Source organism: Oryza sativa, chromosome 2, assembly GCF_034140825.1.
Source record: "Oryza sativa Japonica Group chromosome 2, ASM3414082v1".
NCBI classification, from domain to species: Eukaryota; Viridiplantae; Streptophyta; class Magnoliopsida; order Poales; family Poaceae; genus Oryza; species Oryza sativa.
Genome location: NC_089036.1, coordinates 12,304,556 through 12,325,501, shown reverse-complemented (window position 1 = coordinate 12,325,501; position 20,946 = coordinate 12,304,556). Strand labels below are relative to the sequence as shown.

At 44.8% G+C, this 20,946-nt stretch overlaps 1 pseudogene; it reads left to right on the top strand.

Annotated features, from left to right (window-relative positions):
• The first annotated feature begins 18,910 nt into the window (after positions 1–18,910).
• On the top strand, positions 18,911–20,656 carry LOC136355220 (glutathione S-transferase T3-like; annotated as a pseudogene).
• The last annotated feature ends 290 nt before the right edge of the window (positions 20,657–20,946 follow it).

Genomic DNA, 20,946 nt, shown 5'->3' with positions numbered 1-20,946 from the left:
CGGAGTTGCTGTCGTTCTCGACTGGTCGATCTCGGTGTGAGGACTGTAGAGACAAGGAGTGGTCGACAACACCATGCGAAGTTCAACTGTTATGAGTGAATTTAAATTGAAGTCCAAAAAACCGCCTCGCGCAACGGACCCAGAAATTTCCGGCGGCCATCTCTCTCCTTTCCTTGGAATTCGCACCGTCGGTAGTGCGCCTATTCAAAGGAGTTTTGGGAATCCATTTTGGAGTCCGGCTGTTGCAAGAACATTCTAGCCTCCGAACGCTCTTCGTCTTCTCCGCTTCCACGCAAACCCTAATTCGCTCGCCTCGGTTTCTTCTCCGGTGATCTCCAACGGCGATGAACCTTGACAAGTCCACTTCCACCAGCGCGTCTTTGAAGAAGTTGCAGGAGGAGGGCGCTCTCCCCGGTCGCGGGACCATGGAGAGGGAACCGGGAGGTACTGAACCTAAACCCGTCCTGGGCCGCATGGTTGCGGTTGAGGATTATATTCTCTGTGGCTTTCTTCCTCCGCCTTCTGAGTTTTTCCTTCTCGTCTTGAACTTCTACGGTCTTTCTCTGCTCCATCTGAACCCCATCTCCATAGCCTTCCTTAGCATTTTTTATCATCTATGTGAGGCCTACATTGGGGTAGAGCCGTTTCTTGACCTCCTCCGTTTTTACTACGAGTTGCGCTGGATGGAACCTAAAAAGGTATCCGGGTGTGTTGGTTTTTGACTTCAAGATGGCCTGAAGTCACGATATATCCCTTTCTAGTGCCCCTCTTCTCGTAGCAAATGGCGGGCGAGGTGGTTCTGAGGAGCAACCAGACAAGATTCCGTCTTGGACCGCCAAACCCGCCTTGACCCTATCCCTCCAGTCTTTCATTGACATCATCGATGACCTCCGAGTACGAGGGTTGTTGGAGTATGAAGTCGCTGCCGACTTCATTGGTAGACGGATCCAGCTGCTCCAGGCTCGAGCCCATCCAGCCTTTGACTACTCTGGGCCGGAGGACACGACCCGGGTTTCTCCTCAGGGTATTTTTCTTGTATTCTGGGTTTCTCTCCTTTCATGCGCATTCCTCCTGACTTATCGAAATTTGGTTCTCGAACTACAGGTTTGAACAGCGCAACCGTGGAGCGCCGTGTTGCCCAGGTGATGATCAGTGGTCCCACGACGGTGAGCAACGCCCCCATCCCTCTTTGCGAGAAAGAGGCGGCTGAGCGCGAAGCCGCAATCAACGTGAGTGTAATCGATGACCCTTTACCCTTTAACTCTTTAGATCGCATCGTGACTTCATGTTGTGCAGGCTCTCCCCATGACTGACATCATCGGGCCGCTCGCGGACCACCAGACGGCGGCTTCGTTGAAGGAGGGCATTGCCCAGGAGGCGTCCGACGCGGCCATTGCCGCTACTGCTGCCACGACCAGCGGCGGCAAAGTTCCGACGCCCACCCCATCGATAAGCCTTTTTGGTTATCAATTACATAGTCGGAAAATGTCGCCCTCATATCGTACTCGGTTTACTTAGGCCTCGGATGCGTCTCCCCCGCCTCCACGACGGCAGAGGCTGGTGACACTCGGCGAGAAGTAAGTGGACGAAATTTGAGGCCCTTGACTTGATCGGATTTTGGCGTTTTGTTATGATGACCAACATGGCCGTCTTTCGTAGGGCGGCGCGGGCGAAGGCGGCGCAAGATGGGTCTGGGGAAACTCCAGCGTGTCTCCTGCAGTGGCCTCGACTGATGTCGTTGTCGTGCCCAGGAGCCGCGAGGTGACGCCTAGCGGCCCTGCCAGCGATCTTGCACCCGGTCGAGGCCCGCCTGCTGCCGTCCTCACATGGGGGGAGCTCCAAGTCGAGATGGGGCGCATCCTCGAGGCTGGTGCTCGCGGCATAAGTTGCGAGATCGCGGAGGCAAGGGCGGCGGCGGCGGCGTCGGCGAACGAGCGTGCCGACAAACTGGCGCGTGACCTGGCGGAGGTTCGCGAGGACCTCCAGAAAATGAGGGAACTGGTAGCCGGCAACGAACGGCAATGGCAGGGGCTCGAGAACTGCATGTCGGAACTCGAGAACAACCCGTCGGAGATCCGAGGTTTGTTGCGGGTCACCTACACCGGCCTACACCAGCTCGCCAGGGAATGTAGTGTCAAGATCACCATCCCGGCGAACCCTGATGAGTTCTCATTGACGTCTTCGCTCGCAGAACTGGCGGCGGCGATGGAGGTGATCCCCTCCAAGCACGCGGCAGGGATCGGGGAGGAAACGTCCAATGGGATCTACACCGGGGCGTGCCATGTCCTCGCGTGCGTAAGGTTGGCGCACCCTGAACTCGATCTCCAGAAGATCTTGGATCAGGGGGCGGCTAGCGACGCGCGTAACGATGTGATGGAGGAGGTTGGCGATCTGGGGGAGTCCGTTCTCCCACTTTTTGAAGAGTAGGGCTACTACTTGTCTGTACCCCTTAACCAATCGCGCTTTGTAAAACTTTCGTTGGTTCCAACTGCCTTTGTGTGTGCAGTTATTGCCTTAGTTTTCCTTAGCGTCTTGATTTTGAGTACTTTGTGTTGATTATAGAGACGTCGATGTCGAGGATATCCAGCAGCGCGGGCAGCCTGAGTTGCCTGTAATCGCTCCGGTACTCGCACTCGAGCCGTATGCGCCACAGGACGATGTGGACCAGGATATGGCGATGACTCCTTTAGGTTGTTTTTTTTGTCTCCATCTCCTTTGCTCTTCTATCTGGATTAGCTTAACTTGCCGTGCTCTCGGAAGAGGAGAACAGCTTAACTTAGTTATTTGCTTGCCGAGCAGACCTCGAGAGTGCGCTTGCTGACCACGACCGTCGCGTCCAATACTGGAGGACGAAGTTCGGGGTCGCCGAACTTGAGAGGACTATGTTGGAAGTGAAGAGGGACCGGGGCATGGAGACACTCCGAGGTCGCGAGGTGTGGTTCAACTCGTACCTCAGGAGTTTTTGCACAGCTATGGTCGTTGTCTGCAGGGAACTCCGAATACCTCGTGGGGATCCCAAGGAGTCAGCGGCCGGGTATATCTCATGGCTGAACGGGGCCTGTGCTCAGCTCGAAGGCATCGGCAAGCGTATCAACGAGGCCTTGAAGCAGGAGTGTCGTCGATCGAGCCGGTATGCCGGAGGGCACGTGCTGGCATGTATACGAGATCATCGTCCGCAGTTACACCTCGAGTTCCTCCACGAAGGGTTTTCTCGTTCTCGGAGGACTCCTGCGGAGATAGACAACCTAGCGAAGTCGATGGCGCCGCTAGCGGAGAAAATCTTCTAGTCGATGGATTGGCGTTGGCCTTCCTGGTAGTCTTTGTATATCTGTGACAAGCATCTTAGGAAAAGTGTAATATATTTTGGAATTTTTTGCGGTCTGTAAGAAATACTTGTGAAGTAGAAAGGGAGTCTATCTAACTAAGCTTTCTTACTCTGGATGTGGTGCGTACGAGTGTCTTCTCACTTCGCGACTTCGATCAGTCACTTGAGTTATACACTCTCCCTAGCCCCCAACCTTGTCATCGGAGAATTCTTCTCGGAAGATTAGGCTCTTAGACATTTGACTTGCCTTAGTTGAATAAGCACTGATCCTAGCCCCCAGCCGTGAAGTTGGAAAATCCATTTCCGATTACACGGCTTGGTTAATACGCATGACGAGAACTCTTACACTACCAGATCTTACATGGTCTTTCGTCTCTAAAGGATCCGACAAGGCCTTATCAGCTCTGGGCGTCCCCAGCCAAAGTTCCCTTAGGTTCCTCGAAGGCCTTGTCAAGACGGCGTAAAGGGACATGAGGATAGGTTTCAACGCTAGGTGTCATCTGGGTAAGGGATCGTTGGGAAGGGACACTTTGATTGAAATCTGTACCTTGAAACAGGCTTTACTGAAGTTGTAAGATGTCTTACAAGTATGGATACTATTGACTTATACATAGAATTTACGCAATTGGTCAATGTTCCAAGAATTTGCTAACTCGCGACCATCGCCGTCTGCAATCTTGAATGCGCCTGGCCGCAAGACTTGTGTGATCGTGTACGGTCCTTCCCATTTGAGTGAGAGTTTTTTCGCCCTGCTTGGCTTTGGACTCGCCGAAGGACGTAGTCGCCGATCGAAAGTATGCGTGCTCGGATGCGCTTCTCGTGATACCGGCGGAGGGCCTGTTGGTAGCTAGCTGCCCTGACGGCAACCCGTTCTCGATGCTCCTCGAGTAGGTTCACGTCGTCGTTTAGCTGTTCCTCCTAATCCTCGTCGGAGTACTTATGCACTCGTGTACTCTGATGTCGTAACTCGGTAGGGAGCATGGCTTCTGAGTCGTACATGAGAAAGAAGGGTGTCTCTTTGTTGGACGTTGTCGGTGTGGTGCGCACGGCCCAGAGTACTGAGGGGAGTTCTTCGACCCACTTCTTGTCATGTGATATCAGCCTGTCGTAGACACGGGTCTTGATCCCTTGTTGTACTATGCCATTTGCCCTCTCGACCTGTCCGTTGCTCTAAGGGTGAGAAACCGAGGCAGAGCAGAACTTGACTCCCAGTCCGATGCAGTAATCCTGGAAATCGACACTGATGAACTGGGAGCCGTTATCCGTTATGATGCGGTGAGGCAGTCCATATCTGCAAAATATCCCTTTAATGAATTTGATGGCATTGTCGGCCTTGATTTCTCCCGTGGGTGTTGCCTCGATCCATTTGGTGAATTTGCCGATCGCCACGAACAGGAATTTGTAGCCGCCCTGTCCTCGTGGGAATGGACCGAGTATGTCGAGCCCCCAGCACAAGAACGGCCAAGTCAGAGGGATGGTTTGCAGTGCTTGCGCTGGTAGCTTTGTGTGTTTGCTATGAAATTGACAAGCTTCACACTGTTGTACTATGTCGCAAGCGTCTTTGAGGGCGGTTGGCCAGAAAAATCCTTGTCAAATGGCTTTTCCGACCAATATACAACCGGCAACATGTGACCCACAGATCCCTTCGTGTATGTCGAGGAGGAGGTGTTTTCCGTCGTCAGACGAGACGCATTTGAGAAGTACCCTGTTTGGCGCCTTCTTGTATGGATCGTTGCCGATTATACAGGAGATTTTTGCTTGACGGGTTATTTTCTCGACTTCTGCATCGTCCTTGGGCAACTCGTCGCTGCTTATGAATTTAATGAGTGGGGTCCGCCAGTCGTCCGTGGTCTCGATGTCGGCAACGGCACGCTCTGCCTCTGTAGCCCCTGAGCTGATGTCGGGGGCGACTAGGCTATCTTCGCCGTTTGCCTCTTTTACTGATGGCTTTGTCAGGATGTCCAGAAAGGTGCCGGGTTCTAGTGGCTCTCGTCTGGATGCACGCCGTGCTAGATTGTCCGGCTCGATGTTGTCCTTGCGATATACGTGTCGGACCTCGATCCCATCAAATCTGTTTTTCAGCTTCCTGACTTCTGCGAGATACTTGGACAGCTCAGGGCTAGAGCACTTGTAATCTTTGTGCACCTGGTTTGCGACTAGTTCAGAATCCCCTTTTACGATCAGTCGTTTGACTCCAAGTGCAGCTGCAGCTCTTATCCCAGCGAGTAGTCCTTCGCACACGGCTGTGTTGTTGGTTGCCCTGAAGTTAAGGTGAATTGCATACTTGAACTGATCTCCTGAAGGTGATGTCAAGATGAACCCCGCACCTGCTCCCTGGCTGTTGAGTGCGCCATCGAACGCCATTGTCCATGTTTCGTTGTCGGTCTGACTGTCTAACCTGTTTTCAGGCGTAGTCCAATCGGCTACGAAGTCAGCGAGAACATGGGACTTGATGGCTGTTCGTGGTACGAAGTGGACATCAAATTGGCTTAGCTCGACTACCCATTTCGCAATGCGGCCGACAACGTCTTTGTTTCTCATGACCTCACCAAGAGGGAAGGAGGAGACAACTGTGACCCTATGGGCTTCGAAGTAGTGGCGTAGCTTTCTTGACGTCATGATTACTACGTAGAGCAGTTTTTGGATCTGTGGGTATCTTGTCTTCGCGTCGTGGAGAGCTTCGCTGACGTAATAGACTGGTCTTTGCACGTTTTCTCTTTTGACAACAATGACAGTACTCACAGAGTAAGGCGTGGCGGCGATATAGAGGAATAAGTCTTCATTAGGTTGGGGAGCAACAAGTACAGGGGGATTTGACAGGTAGCGCTTGAGCGCGATAAACGCCTCTTCGGCTTCCTGTGTCCATACAAATTTGTCTTTTTTTTAGCAGAGCGAAGAAAGGTTGTGCTCAATCTTCCATCCTAGCGACGAACCTACTTAGTGCCGCCATGCATCCGGTTAGCTTCTATACCTCCTTGAGTCTTGTGGGCGACTTCATGTTCTCGATTGCCTTGATCTTCTCGGGGTTTGCTTCTATTCCTCTGCCAGAGACGAGGAACCCGAGCAATTTGCCCGATGGTACTCCGAACGTGCACTTCTCAGGATTGAGCATGAGACGATATCGTCTAAGGTTGTCGAAGGTTTCCCGTAGATCGTCAATCAATGAGTCGTCTGTCTTGGTCTTGACAACAATGTCATCGACGTAGGCCTCAACATTGTTACCCAGCTGATCGCTAAGTGCCCCTTAGACCGTACGCTGGAAGGTATTTCATGCGGTTATCAGTCCAAACGGCATTTTAATGTAGCAGAATACACCGAACGGCGTGATGAATGCTGTCTTCTCCTCATACTCTTTTGCCATGCTGATTTGGTGATAGCCGGAGTAAGCGTCAAGGAAGCTTAACAGCTCACAACCAGCTGTTGAGTCCACTAGTTGGTCTATTCGAGGGAGAGGGAAGTGATCCTTGGGGCACGCCTTGTTGAGGTCGGTGAAGCCGACGCACATCCTCCACTTCCCGTTGGCCTTCCGCACCATGACTGGGTTGGCTAGCCACTCTGGATGGAGTACCTCTTTGATGAAACTAACTTTGAGAAGCTTATCGAGCTCTTCTCGTATGGCATGTTTCCGATCTGGTGCAAATCTCCGCAGTTTTTGTTTTACTGGCTTGGCGTCGGGTCGCACCATAAGTTTGTGCTCAATCACCTCCTTGGGGACCCCCGGCATGTCGGACGGTTGCCAAGCAAATATGTCTGCATTGTCACGGAGGAAGGTGATGAGCGCAAGTTTCTATTTCTCGTTCAGTGATGCCCCGATCTTGACTGTCTTGTCGAGGTTGGCACTAGAGAGTGGAACGATTTTGATTGCGCTGTCTTGTCGGCGTCTTAGTTGTTTTGCTCACTTTCTTGGGTGGCTCGGCTGTGGCGGGTGGGCTGGGCGTATGCTCGACCATGTCGAGGCTCCGCTTGTCGCAGTGGACCGCCAGCTTTGCGTTCCCTTGAATAGTGATTGTTCCCTTCGGCCCGGGCATCTTGAGTACTTGATACGCGTAGTGAGATGCGGCCATGAACTTCGCGAGTGCGGTTCTTCCGATGATGGCATTGTATGCTGTGTCAAACTCAACAACATCAAATGTTATCTGCTCTGTTTGGAAGTTGCTCATTTGGCCGAAAGTCACAGGAAGCGTGATCTTGCCCAATGGTTTGGACGAAGACTGGGGAGTGATTCCGTGGAAAGGTTGATCGGTTGGTGTCAACTTGCTTCGTGGAATCCCCTTTGCGTCCAAGGTGCTGGCGAAGAGAAGGTTGATGGAACTGCTGCCATCGATGAGGACTCGCACTACCTTGATATTCCGAATAGTGGGTTCGACCACGATCGGATATCGTCCTAGGATAACAGCTACCTTGGGGTGGTCCTCATCTGAGAACTCGATCTTCTGTTTAGAACACTTCATCTTCGGTGCAACCCCTTGCCATGTCGAACAAACCTCGCGCTCCACTTTTTTGTATTCTCACTTTGAAGAGTACGCTATGGAACCTCCGAAGATGTGCGAGACATGAAGATCAAAATCTGGGTACGCCGAGTCCGAGTCCTGAGTGGTTGCCTCAGCGGCCTTCTCGACTACACGTACTCGTTTGCCCTTCTCCAAAGCCAGTTGCTTTTCCAGCGACTTTTTAAAGATGAGGCAATCCTCCAGAGAATGTCTGCCCAACTTGTGTATGGGGCACCATATTCTCTTCGTATCATTGCCTTGTAGGTCTGGGTGTTTGGGAGGGCGCTCGTATTCAGACGCGAGGACTTCTGCTTGAGCTTTCCTTTTCCCACTCTTGCCGCTTTTCTTCTCGCTTGTTTCAGGTTCGTCTTTGGCTGGCTTCTTCTCTCCTCCCGCCTTTGGCTTGTCGTTCTTGCGTCTCAGTGCGTCGTCCGCATGAGCGCATCGATCGACGACCTCGAAAAACCTTCGAGTTGTTGTGATTCGCCTTGTTGCCAACTCCTGGGTAGTATAGCGATCTCTGACACTGGTTTTGAAAGCGCGAATCACAGAAGCGTCGGTGATATCGGGGATCGTATTTCTGCATTCATTAAAGCGCCGAACATAGTCCCTCAAAGATTCGCCCGGATTCTGTGTTAATGTGTGTAAATCGTCTTCGATTGCGTGGCGCTTGTAAGTTCCTTGGAAGTTAGCAACGAATTGCTGCCACAAATCTGCCATGAAGAAATCGAGTAGGGTGGGAGGTGCATCAGCCACGAACGCGCAGAACCTTTCAACTCCGTTGGCAAATAGTTTGCTAACGTGTTGTCGTCTGCCCCGGCAGCGTATAGTACCGTGGACTAGACCTGGAGGAATTCTTTAGGGTCAGTACTCCCATTGTACTTCTCTATTGCTCCGGGTCACAATCTCTCATGCCATCGGACAACACGTAGAGAATTGTTGAAAGCTCTACACCCGGCGCTGGGGGCGGTGGGTTGTCGGCGATCGTGTGTCCTCCGTGGATGTCTATCGGATGACGAGGATGAAGATGAAGACTACGATGACGATGGGTCACCCGGCTCCGGTGTCCGATTCCGAGGGCGATGTTCAGGTTCTCGGGAATTCTATCGTCGTCCACCATTGTTGTCCTGGCGCCGATCCCCATTATCATCACCGTCATGTCGGCGTCCTCGTCCAGTATCGTCCGGCGTCCGCTGTTCGCGATCGTTGCGGTCGCGGCGGTTATGACGATTATGGTGGTGTTGGTCTTCGTTCGAGCGGCCTCCTCGCTCTTCGTTCTCACGACGTCGTGAAGAGACACGATGTCGGGAACGATTCTCGTTGTCTCGCGCACGTCGTGCTTCTCGGCGGCCATTCAGATGGTCGCGGAGATCGCCGGTGCCGCAAGGTGGAGGAGTAGCTCATCTAGGTGACGTCCGTTGCTCCGGTGGTTCGCCATCGGCACCGCCAGCTATCGGATGTTTTGGTTGTGCTCTAGTAGTGGCCTCCTCGAACGCGTTACTAAGATTGGCTACCGATTCCTGTAGTCGTTCTGTCCATCGTGCGAGATCATCGTTAAGTACGGGGTCATAGGGAGCTTCTCTCAGTATTGCGTTGACGGTGCCAAGGTGTTGGGCCGGCGTGACCGCCTGATTCTCCACCTCTGCGTTAGCGTGCGCAGACGTGCTAGTCCCACCTATGGCAAACACGTCGCGTGGTGTACTGGAAGATGACGAGCCATAGTCTTCGAGCAAGTGTAGGACTGATGGCTCGTGGGGGTCGATGTCGATTACTCCAACGAATCGATCCGAGGTCAACGTCGCTCCTTGTTCTTTGTCTGTATCCTTAAGAGAGGTTCCTGACTACTAGACCTTAGGATGCGTCGTTTTCATGGCACGGAGAAAGACCTTGCAGCTTGAGACTTCGTGATTCTTCGTCTTGTGAATAGGACAATAGACATCACGAGTTGGAGAAGTACGCTGGATTCCACGCTCCTTGCAAGCATGAATTTCAGCTTGTACGTTGAGAAAAACCCAGCAAGCTTGCAAGTTGTGCTTCCTGGACTTGTGGATGGGACACCAGGACTTTGTTACCTCGGAAGTTGTCCTTGTCAGCTCATGGTTCTTGTCGGAAGGACAAGGTTTGGCCGCACTAGGAACCTTCTCGGACTCGTATGACGTCGATGTTCTGTTCTCCGCTATGGCGGGAGGATCCTTCGACACAGGGTCGTTTGAGGTTATAGCTACGGCGTTCTCGTTTCCGGTCATTGATGGACCAGCCGAGATTGGTACCGTGGTGTAAACCGGGAAAACAATTTCGCTGACTTGAGTCCACACCAGCATTGTTGAAGTAGGGACTCCTTGAATGGGGCCGGTGTTGACGCCGTTGTCGACAAAGCTTGATGTCATAGTAGTAGAACCTTGAGCACCAAGTTCCCGTACCTGGCGCGCCACTGTCGACAGGGGACACCCGTAGACCGGATATAGAGGGTATTGGGGTACGCTGCTACAAGGATCTACGTAGTACGACATCAAGGAAACAGGAGACAAAGATTTTACTGGTTCAGGCCCCTTAATAGGTAATAGCCCTAATCCAGTTTATATGGGATTATATGGAGATAACCACAAATTACAAAGGGAATAATAGAACTCGACGATACCGACGAGATCGTAGTCGAGTTGATTCAACTAGATCACCTGGCGACTTCGCTCCTGTAGACTCCGGCTCCGTAGGCTGTGGTCATTGTGTTGGCTATGAGATTCGATGCCTTAGGCCTTCTCGGGGGGTCCCTTTTATATCGCAGGTCAGGTAGTCCCCAAGTAGGACTCGGAGACATCGGACCCTTCACGATACAGTGACGACCCAGTCCTATACGGGTAGGGACATTTCCATTGGTGGACTTCGTGATGGATTTTCGTAGTGTATGCAGAGAACGTCCGTACACGCGCAGATGTACCATATTGCCATATAGCGTACATCCAAGGGTAGAGGGTATACCTTATCCGTAACCCTGACAGGAAGGATGATATCAAACTTTAAAATCTTTAACTATAAGTAAGTTATAAAATATTTCTCTTGGAAATATAGAGACACAAATATAGATTAGCATTAAAAAGTACTTCCACAAAATAATAATAATAATAATAGTAACAATAATAATATAATAGATGATAGTGCTCAAAGTTATTATTTAAATACCGTATCCTTGTCCAAAATGATAAGTGTTATTAGAACCGAAGGAAGTAGTAGATGCTACTCCCTTCTTTCTAAATTGATCATCATATAAGTTTATACACCAAGTTCGAGAACAATTTAAATCACATCAATCAAGACACCATGCATACATTCTCCTACAATGCATGCATCGATTAAAATCTCATGCCAATTACACCTAAGTATGCACATATTCTCCCATACTGCATTAATTGTATTCCGATGAAATCCGTGTCCATGCAGTTATATAATGATCAATTTGAGAAATTTTGAATTCTATTACATGATGATCAATTTAGGAAGGAGGGAGTAATACGTTGGTTAGATGAATTGACTTGCATCAAGCAGCACTAGAACGGTAACCACCATCTCAATTGGGCACGACGTCCATCATAGCCTAGAAATCACAAATATAACTTCCCGCCTCTCCCAGGCTGGACCAGTCTTTTCTACACACTTTGTCTTCACTCGTGTGCACCCAGGAAGAATTTCCCGATCGGTCACCTATTCTGAAATTGCTTCAGGCCAAGCACGCTTAACATTGTAGTTTTTTGGAGATCGGTTCTGGAGAAGAAGTTGTAACTTGTTGATATCTAACAGTGGAGGGACTTAGAAAAATTTTCAATCGGATCTGAGAAACCTTACTCATATTATAGTCAAACATACATCTCAATCAGGCATAAGTATAGAGCCCATCACAGATGACTCATCCGTGACGGACATTAAGTCATCTCAATCGAGCATTAGTATAGTGCCCGTCATAGATGAGTCATCCGTGATGGGCGCTATACTAATGCCCCCATTGAGATGACTTAATCTCTATCGGGCATTAACTAAAGCCCGTCACAGATGAGTCATCGGTGACGGGCCCTATACTAATGCCCGATTGAGATGACTTAATCTCTACCAGGTATTAAATACTCATCAGTGACAGACCCTATACTAATGCTCGATTGAGATGACTTAATCTCTATCGGGCATTAAATAATGCCCGTCACTGATGATTATTTTTCTATTTTCCATATGAAATGTTTATATTCAATTTATGTGGTTTTTTTTATTTTCAATTTATGAGAACTTTAAATTTAATTTTAGGCCGATTTTTTTGTGTTTCAAATGCAAAAATCACAAACAACAAAACTGTATAACTCATCGAGATATACAACTATTGTATCGGTCCCTTGTACAAATAAGTTCATTTGAATAATTCAAATTTTGAATTTTCAAAATTTGACAACTTCGAACAAAAGTTGAGGTTAACAAATGATTTCCAATGGAAAAGTCACCAAAACCAAAGTTGTAGAACTCATTGTGTCTCAAAATTTTTATTTTGGTCATTTCTCCATCTGACTCTATTTGAACAATTTTAAATTTAAAATTCAAAGTTTGAGAACTTCAAATAGAATTTCAGCTGAAAAAGTCATCAACAACAAAGTTGTATAACTCGTCAAGATCCATAGCTTTTATTTTTGGTCATTTTTCTATATAACATTATTTTGAACAGTTTGAATTTGAATTTGTAAATATGACAACTTCAAACAAGATTTTCAAATACTAAATGATTTCAACTGAAAAAGTCATCAACAACAAAGTTCAATAACTCATCAAGATCTAAAACTTTTATTTTGGTTATTTCTTCATCCGATAAAGTGATAGTAACATTGTTCACAAAATTGACATATCTCTTATCTGGTTTTATAAACTATAACACAAATGTGTAAATTTTGTGAACAATGTTACTAACACTTTGTCGGATAAAGAAATGACAAAAATAAAAGATGTAGATCTTAATGAGTTATACGACTTTTTTGTTGATGACTTTTTTAGTTTAAATCATTTAGTATTTGAAAATGTTGTTTCAAGTTGTCATATTTACAGGTTCAAATTCAAACTGTTCAAAAAATGTTATATAGAAAAATGACCAAAATAAAAGTTATAGATCTTGATGAGTTATACAACTTTGTTGTTGATGACTTTTTCAGTTGAAATTATTTAGTATTTGAAAAGTTGTTTGAAGTTGTTATATTTACAAATTCAAATTCAATCTATTCAAACAAATGATATATAGAAAAATGACCAAAATAAAAGTTATAGATCTTGATGAGTTATACAACTTTGTTATTGATGACTTTTTCAGATTGAAATCATTTAGTATTTGGAAATGTTGTTTGAAGTTGTCATATTTTCAAATTCAAACTATTGAAAAAAAGTTATATAGAGAAATGACCAAACTAAAAGTTGTAAATCTTGATAAGTTATACAACTTTGTTGTTGACAATTGTTCCATTTGAAATCATTTAGTATTTGAAAATGTTGTTTGAAATTGTCATATTTTAAAATTTAAATTCAAACTGTTAAAAAAAAGTTATATAGAAAAAGACCAAACTAAAAAGTTGTAAATCTTGATAAGTTATACAACTTTGTTGTTGACAATTTTTCCATTTGAAGTCATTTACTACCAAAAAAATTATTTTGACTCATAAAATAAATTATTATACTGCAGTTAACTATTTCATTACATGTCAACTTACAAATATAAACATTTCATATGGAAAATGAAAAAATATTCATCGGTGGCGGGCATTAGTTAAAGCCCGATAGAGATTATGTCATCTCAATCGAGCATTAGTACAATGCCCGTCATGAATAAGTCTTCTGTGACGGGCCTAGTTATTATCTCAATCAGGCCTCAAGTTGGTGTCCGTCATGGATGATGGTCATCCGTGACGGGCTCCAACTTGAGGCCCGATTGAGATATGAAATGTTATCTCAATCGGGCCTAAATTACGGCCCGTCACTGATAGGTGTTATCCGTGACGGGCTCCAATTTGAGGCCCGATTGAGATATGGAATGTTATCTCAATCGGGCCTAAATTACGGCCCATCACTGATAGGTGTTATGCGTGACGGGTTTGAGTTTTATGCCTATCTAGCATGTCTGTGCGATCATATCTCAATCGGTCGCTTTTTCGGCCCGATTAAGATGACTTCCTTGTGACAGCCTGCTAATTCTAGACATGTTAGAGGCCGTCACTAATGGAAGGTTCTGTAGTAGTGCAGCTTGGCCTTAATTTCATACATCTATATCGTCACCTACGATAACAATATTGTTCTCTTCATGTATAAAAGATGTATTTATATATGGTACTCTCTATCCCAAAATGTAAGGCACAACCACTTTTCTCTTATGTCTTATAATGTAAGGCGTGTATGCATGCATCCATTAACTAGCACCACCTATGGTTCTATAAAATCGATTTGTTTTAAATCCTATATCATCAAACTTCCCAATCACATTGCTTGTATGCATCAAGGTGATCCAACTAAAAATGTGATTAAATATTTTTTTGTCTTTGTGTTATGAGTGAATGAGACTTATATTTTAAGATTGAGGGAGTATATAGTAGCTAGTATATAGTAGCAACAACTACATTGAGCGTATAGAAAAAGAACTACTCCTAATTATCTTTTTCAGGAGACATTCCCTTTTATTTTTGACGGGTATTGGGAGCAGTTAAATCAACTGTGGATCGCTTTGCATCCTTGAAGGCAAATAAAAAAAAGACACGCATCGTTTTTCTCTCAACTCTAATCAAGTAGGAAAAAAATCACATGTCAATAAGTTTTTAGTTAATTAATTGATTTTAAGTTAACTCTACTCGATCAGTAGTATGTGACATGAAGCTAGATTACCCATTCACTAATTTGCAATTAATAAAAACATCAAAAGCCACGCGAACACATACAAATATTAACCGCCAATGCTTTATTTTGAGGCCCTGTGTCTGCCAACATTGGCTCTTTTTCATGGGCCTTATACAAGCTAACGCTTTACGTCCTTCATGAAAAAGAAAAAAAAAAGCTTGCGTTGTCTTTCTTTTCCAAGCTTCATGAAAGATCTCAAAGGATTGTATTGGTGCGGGTGTTGTTCCCCGTGTTCTGGAGGAAGGAAAACTTTTTATTCCTTAAGGGATGTCGTTTTGTTTATTCAAATGCTATCCAAATGGTTATAAAAGATTTAAAAGTTTTCACAACATTTATGGAGTATATGCATATATTCTACTCCACAATTTCTTAAGTCAAAATTCAACTCGCTCATTAAAAAATATAACGACGAACCAATCATATTAGCAGTAGCAGTATTTATTCACAACCACATTTGAACTTATTTTCTACGAAGTGATATATGGTACTATATGATATTTTATCATAGAATTTTTTACAGTTGTTTACATTCACTTAAAGAGAAAAAGATATATGAGGAATTTCCCCTCCAGTGTTAGAATACATTTCTGGAAACCAATAAAGATCACTAGGACAAGCTAGAAAAAGCACACGGTAAGAGAGAGGTTAGCAGGACAATCCATATCCCACTTGCTTACTAAATTCCCCATACCTTCCAAGCAAAATTAAGCAAGCAGCAACATGAATCGATCACAAACGCTTCTGTTCCTTTTGCATAGCACGTGGTGGCCCTTGTACATGCTACTCGTATCTAATTCGTGGTAATTTTCAGGTTGTAGCGCAATTCTGTTGTATCCCGATATGGCAGTATATATTCTGCTCTCAAATCAATGTACGGTATATATAGTATATAGAGAGTAATGTTATTGAGAGCATTCATACTTGAATAACTTGAAGTATAGCCTTCCACGTGATGCTGACATTCGAGTCACTGCTCCAGTAGTCCAGTATACTTGAAAGTAGATTAATTGTGAACTAATGCAGCTCAACTGACATATGGGTATTATGCATGCAGGAGAGATAGATTCACACCTATATGTGCGCATGTTTCACCAATCGTCATACTGCAGTAGACAAGCTAGCTTAGAAATTTTTGGAAGGCAAAATAATTTTAGGAGGGAACAAAGTTACACAATTTCATAGATTCCTAGAACAAAATTTACGTTTTTTTCTTTCATAGTTCAATGCTACTCTCTCCATTTCACTTACATGTCTAACCATGTAACCGATGTAAAAAAAGAAAAGAGAGACGTAGTAATATCAGTAATCTTTTAGGTACATGCAGTAACAGAGGTAGTAAAGAGGGCACCAACCACATATTACCATGAATAAGAAATACAGTATAGACACAAATACCTACACACGAATCCTACCCGTATGAGTACCTTCGAAAGAAGGGGCTGCCATATCTTGAGATTGACAAATAATTAGTCGTAAATGCAAGCACCCGTGTCAAATCTATGAATGTACACACGCGCACCCTACCTGTATGAGTACCTCCGAAAGACTAGGCTGTCATATCTTGAGATTGACAAATAATTAGCGGTAAATGCGAGCAGCCATGTCAAAATTAGGATTTGAACCCGGGTGGGCCGGTTCCTCCACAAGGAACTTAACCAGGTAATCTACGCTCACTTCGCCTGCATGCTAATCTTTTAGGTACATGTGGTTTGTCTTCTATGATATCTGATTTGATTCTTGTTGTAAGAACGCAGATAAGGCAAATTGAATTGATCGAAATGCTCTCGTTCCACTGATCAAGTCTGAAGGGTTTGGAAGAGCATGGCACTCCTCAAATGTTGTTGTAGTTGTACCATAAAAATGGTCTTACAAAATTAACCATCAAACGGCCGTAACAAAAAAAAAAACCGACCACAAGCAAGATGAAGTGAACTTTGTATTTTTCACACATTTTTCACTAGATACTTGAATTGATGTACGTATTCTGAGTTCAGTGGTTATCAACAACTACCTCTTATCAATTTGCACTATGTATAGTTTGTTTTTTTAATTACCAAACATTGTATATACCCATTTCTGTTTCATCTATAGGTATAAATTTGCACTGTTAAATGCTAGAAAATTAAAGCTGATTGTCAGTCGGATTGCACCATTGTATCATGTTTAGTTCCAGTATGTACATGCCAAGCAGCACCACCAGCAGACTGACACAGTGATAGGCGCCGAATGGTACTTCTGTGAGCGAGGTGTACGAGAATCTTTACAGACGGCGAGCCATTTTCCACTCTCGTAAGATTGCGGCATTTTGCTGCATGAATGCCGGCCGTTGCATTCTGCATTCTCCTGCTGCCCATTTGGATGACACAGGACACGACCCGCTCGTGCAGGGGTTGCCACTGACAATGCCGAGCTATGGAAGCCATTGGCAGCCAAAGCCACGTCCATATCCCGAGGTGGATGAAAGACCAGGCATGTCCTCCGTGAACATCTAATTCCTCATGCCTCCTAAACCCCAACACGCACAAATGAACCGAAGCTTTTTAGGGCACTCCCAACCCTCCACCTAGTGTCTATAGAATTTATTAGGCTGCCACATAAGCAAAAATATGATCTGTGTTGGCGGCTGTAAAATGTCGATTCTATACCGCCAACATCTACATAAAGTTCGGATAATAAAACATCTAACATAGTGATAGGTGCTTAATCTCACATATTCCATAAGTGTTGGTATATATTTGTATGCAGATGATAAACCCCGATGTTGGGAGGAAAATCAGAGTATAGTGAGAGAAATGTGTATCCATATAAGGAGGGGTTGTGAACTTCATCAAAACATCAGTGAATTAACCCAAAACTGCGAGAAATGGACAGAGAAGAGCCCAGGGAGTCCACAGATCGAAGGCCAGGCTAGGAGGGCCCAGCCCAGGTTCAGCCGAACCCCTCTGATCACTGTTGATCCTTGGGTTTGGCTTGGACGCTCCAGATGCTCTCCCAATGATGGTTGCGAGGCAATTCGGACATTTCCCCTTACAATCGTCATACCTGTCCTATAAATAGACCTCACTTCATTCACTCTCACACACACTTCCAAGCTTGAGCTGAATTATAAGAGGCTCTATTGTACTATATTGTATACTAGAATAGAAAGAGAGTAGAGTAGAAGAAGTCGGAAGAATTCCGGAGTTGTCGGTAATCTTCTCCTATTTTTCTTATTCTGTTTATAACTTTGAATTTAATATAATATTCTTCTCGAGTAATTTAGATTTATCTTGTGAGAATTATCTCTTGGTTAGTTCCTAAATAGCATACGTGATTATTGTTCACTATAATTAACTGAAATATAGTGATTGCTTTGGTGAGTTATAAACACTAAAGTAGATAGTAATTGCTTAGACGTGGTGTTTAGGTAATTGTTATCCAGTAATTGATGTGTATCCCGCAGTACGTTTGAGGTGGGTGTAGAGGTGGTGATAGCCCTCAAGATCACTTGTAAGTCCTCCCTGTCCGGGTACATAGTAGAGCGACATCTGAGAACAGCGGGTTGCCAGTGCCTGAAGTATTGCGTTAGGATTAAAATTAAGCTTTCCCTAGACACTGTTTCTCACTAATAAATCCTCTCTATCCTGGCCTATCATTTGCTTGGTGTCCTTGGATGAATCGGAGGAAGATCTGATCACACACGTTCCCTTGGAATCGATACCCTTGGAATACTCCGTAAGGGAAAGTGCTACATCGGTATATCTGTGCACTTGCGGATTTTATCTGTGACCGTAAGAAATACCAAAAATCTGGCAAAGAAATTAAAGAAGGGAGAGAAGAAAAAAGAGAGAAACCGTGTCTCATGCACGAGACGGGGTTGGGCGCAAGCACCAAGACTAGGAAACGAGAGAAACTAGCGTTGGGGGCAACTCATCGTTTCTTCCGTCCGGATTTTCCTCAAGCTCCCGATCTGCTGCACCCGCCTCCATCCCACCGCCATGCCTACCACCATCCCACGCTAAATCCTCACGATTTTTTGGCGTGTCCCCAATCCTCTTCGCGCCAACACCAACTCGTGCTTCCCTCTATCCATCTTGTTGCCTCCTTTTTTCCCCAATCACTTGTCTTCTCCAATCTCTCTCGTGATAGCTAGAATCAGCCAAAATCATCCCCAATCACTCATCCCTGAGAAAGTAGTTCTCCCAAGCCATGTGCAAGGATGAATCCGACGGAATCGAAGAAGCGTCGATCCAAATCCAATCAGGCTGCCGGTGAACCGACCGCCCTTGATCCAGATGCCGCTAGTGTTGTGGGAGCCGATGGTGCTCCAGATGCTACTGCTGTTGCTTGTGGTGCTCTACGAGCTAGTGCTCCAGGCGCTGGCTTTCCTACCGCAGGTGCTCATGCCGCCAGTCCATGGTGGCAAGAATCATCTCCTGATAGCTCGGAATGGTATGGTGCAAATTTTTGGGTGCAAAGATTTAGGTTGATCAATGTTATTGGTGAATTAATGGGTTATATTAGACTGACAACTTTTTGCTTCAAAGAATTGCTAATATATTGTTGTATAGCTGGTACTTTTTTGCTTCAAAGAATTTTTCGCTAGGCTTGGTGGCAAGATGTATAGCTGGTACTGCTAATTACTTGTATTCACCTGATTAATCTTAGTCAAGCTCATATATGCTAGTTTATGGGGACTGATTTTTTTCTGAAATATATTGCGCTTGTATTTCACCACTTCTGTTCTTGTCATAGATATCATAATTTTTTTATTGTTTTCTTTTTCAGGATGTATCCACCAGGTGGTTTCCTGAATTATTTACAGAATAATAAGATCTCTCCATTTAGCCAGACACATCCATTTGTGAACTATCATAATGCAAGTAAGCTTCCAGAAAATTTCCACTTTGTTGGTGCACCAATTAGTTATTCTACAATGTTCTAAAGCGATACCGTCACCAACTAGGAGGTGTGCTGCAGCACAAATAGGTTCACAAGATAAAGAAACAATTGATATTGAGGACGATGACACCATTTAGCCTTTCCGATGCTAGGTCCGAGAAGCGATTGAATTGGTCAAATGAAGAAGACATTAGATTGGTATGTTAATTTTCTTTGTTTCTTTTTAAAGATTTGAGTCTGTATGCTTTTAATTTTATTTGCACTTCATTAAAGGTACGGTTTATTCTTCTCCTAATTGTAGGCTAGTGCTTGGCTGCACAATTCATTTAACTCGATCGATGGAAATGATAAGAAGTCAAATCAATATTGGTTAGATGTTACTGCTACATACAACAACACCACTAAGAGTAACCGTATGAGAAATTGTAATCAGTTGAAGCAACGTTGAGAGCGCATTAAGAAACCAGTCTCCGAATTCAACGGTTTTTATGCAAGAATCACTAAAATACATCAAAGTGGTATGAGTGAAGACCAAAAGATGGACCAAGCATTCCAGCTATATGCCTCTGAACATAATGACAAGCGTTTCACAATGGTGCATGTAGGGAGGATATTACGACATGAGAAAAAGTGGTCTACATATTTGAAGAAAATTAAGAAGGAAAAGGACAAGAGTGTAACTCCTAACCCAACTCATGTTGTGAATGTCAAAGATGCTCCAAAACAACGTCCTATTGGGCATAAGAAGGCCAAAGATGAATGCAGTGGAAAACGTCTGACATCAGACGCTATTTCTGTTATTGACCACAAACTAGATAAATTCATTGAAGCAAGCAGCAATGCTGAGAAGATGGGAGAGGTACAACAAAGTTTGGCAAATAAGAAGCTAGAAGTAGCCAACCTTAATCATAAAGCAGCTCAGGAACAAACAAAGGGTAAAATGATTGACCTTTACAAAGACTTACTGCTAGCTCCCACAAGTGATCTTAGTCAAGAAGCTTTGGCTGAGAGATCCAAAGCATTGGAGTGTATGAGATTGGCTTTGTTTGCTAAAGATAATTGAGGTATGTTTTTAATATATTGTTGGTAAACAAATTGTGTTGTGACAGTACCATTCAAATCTGAACAAGTGACAATTTTGTCAATTGTGTGAACTCATTTTATTTTTCTAGTGCTTGTTTGAACATAATTAATTATGTGAACTCATTATTTTATACTGCATGTTGAACACAATTAATTTTGTGAACCCATTTTCTTTTTATACTACAATTGAATACTATCAATTGTGTGAATGCATCCTCTTTTTATACTGCAACTGACCACTATATATTGTGTGAACTCATTTTATTTTTC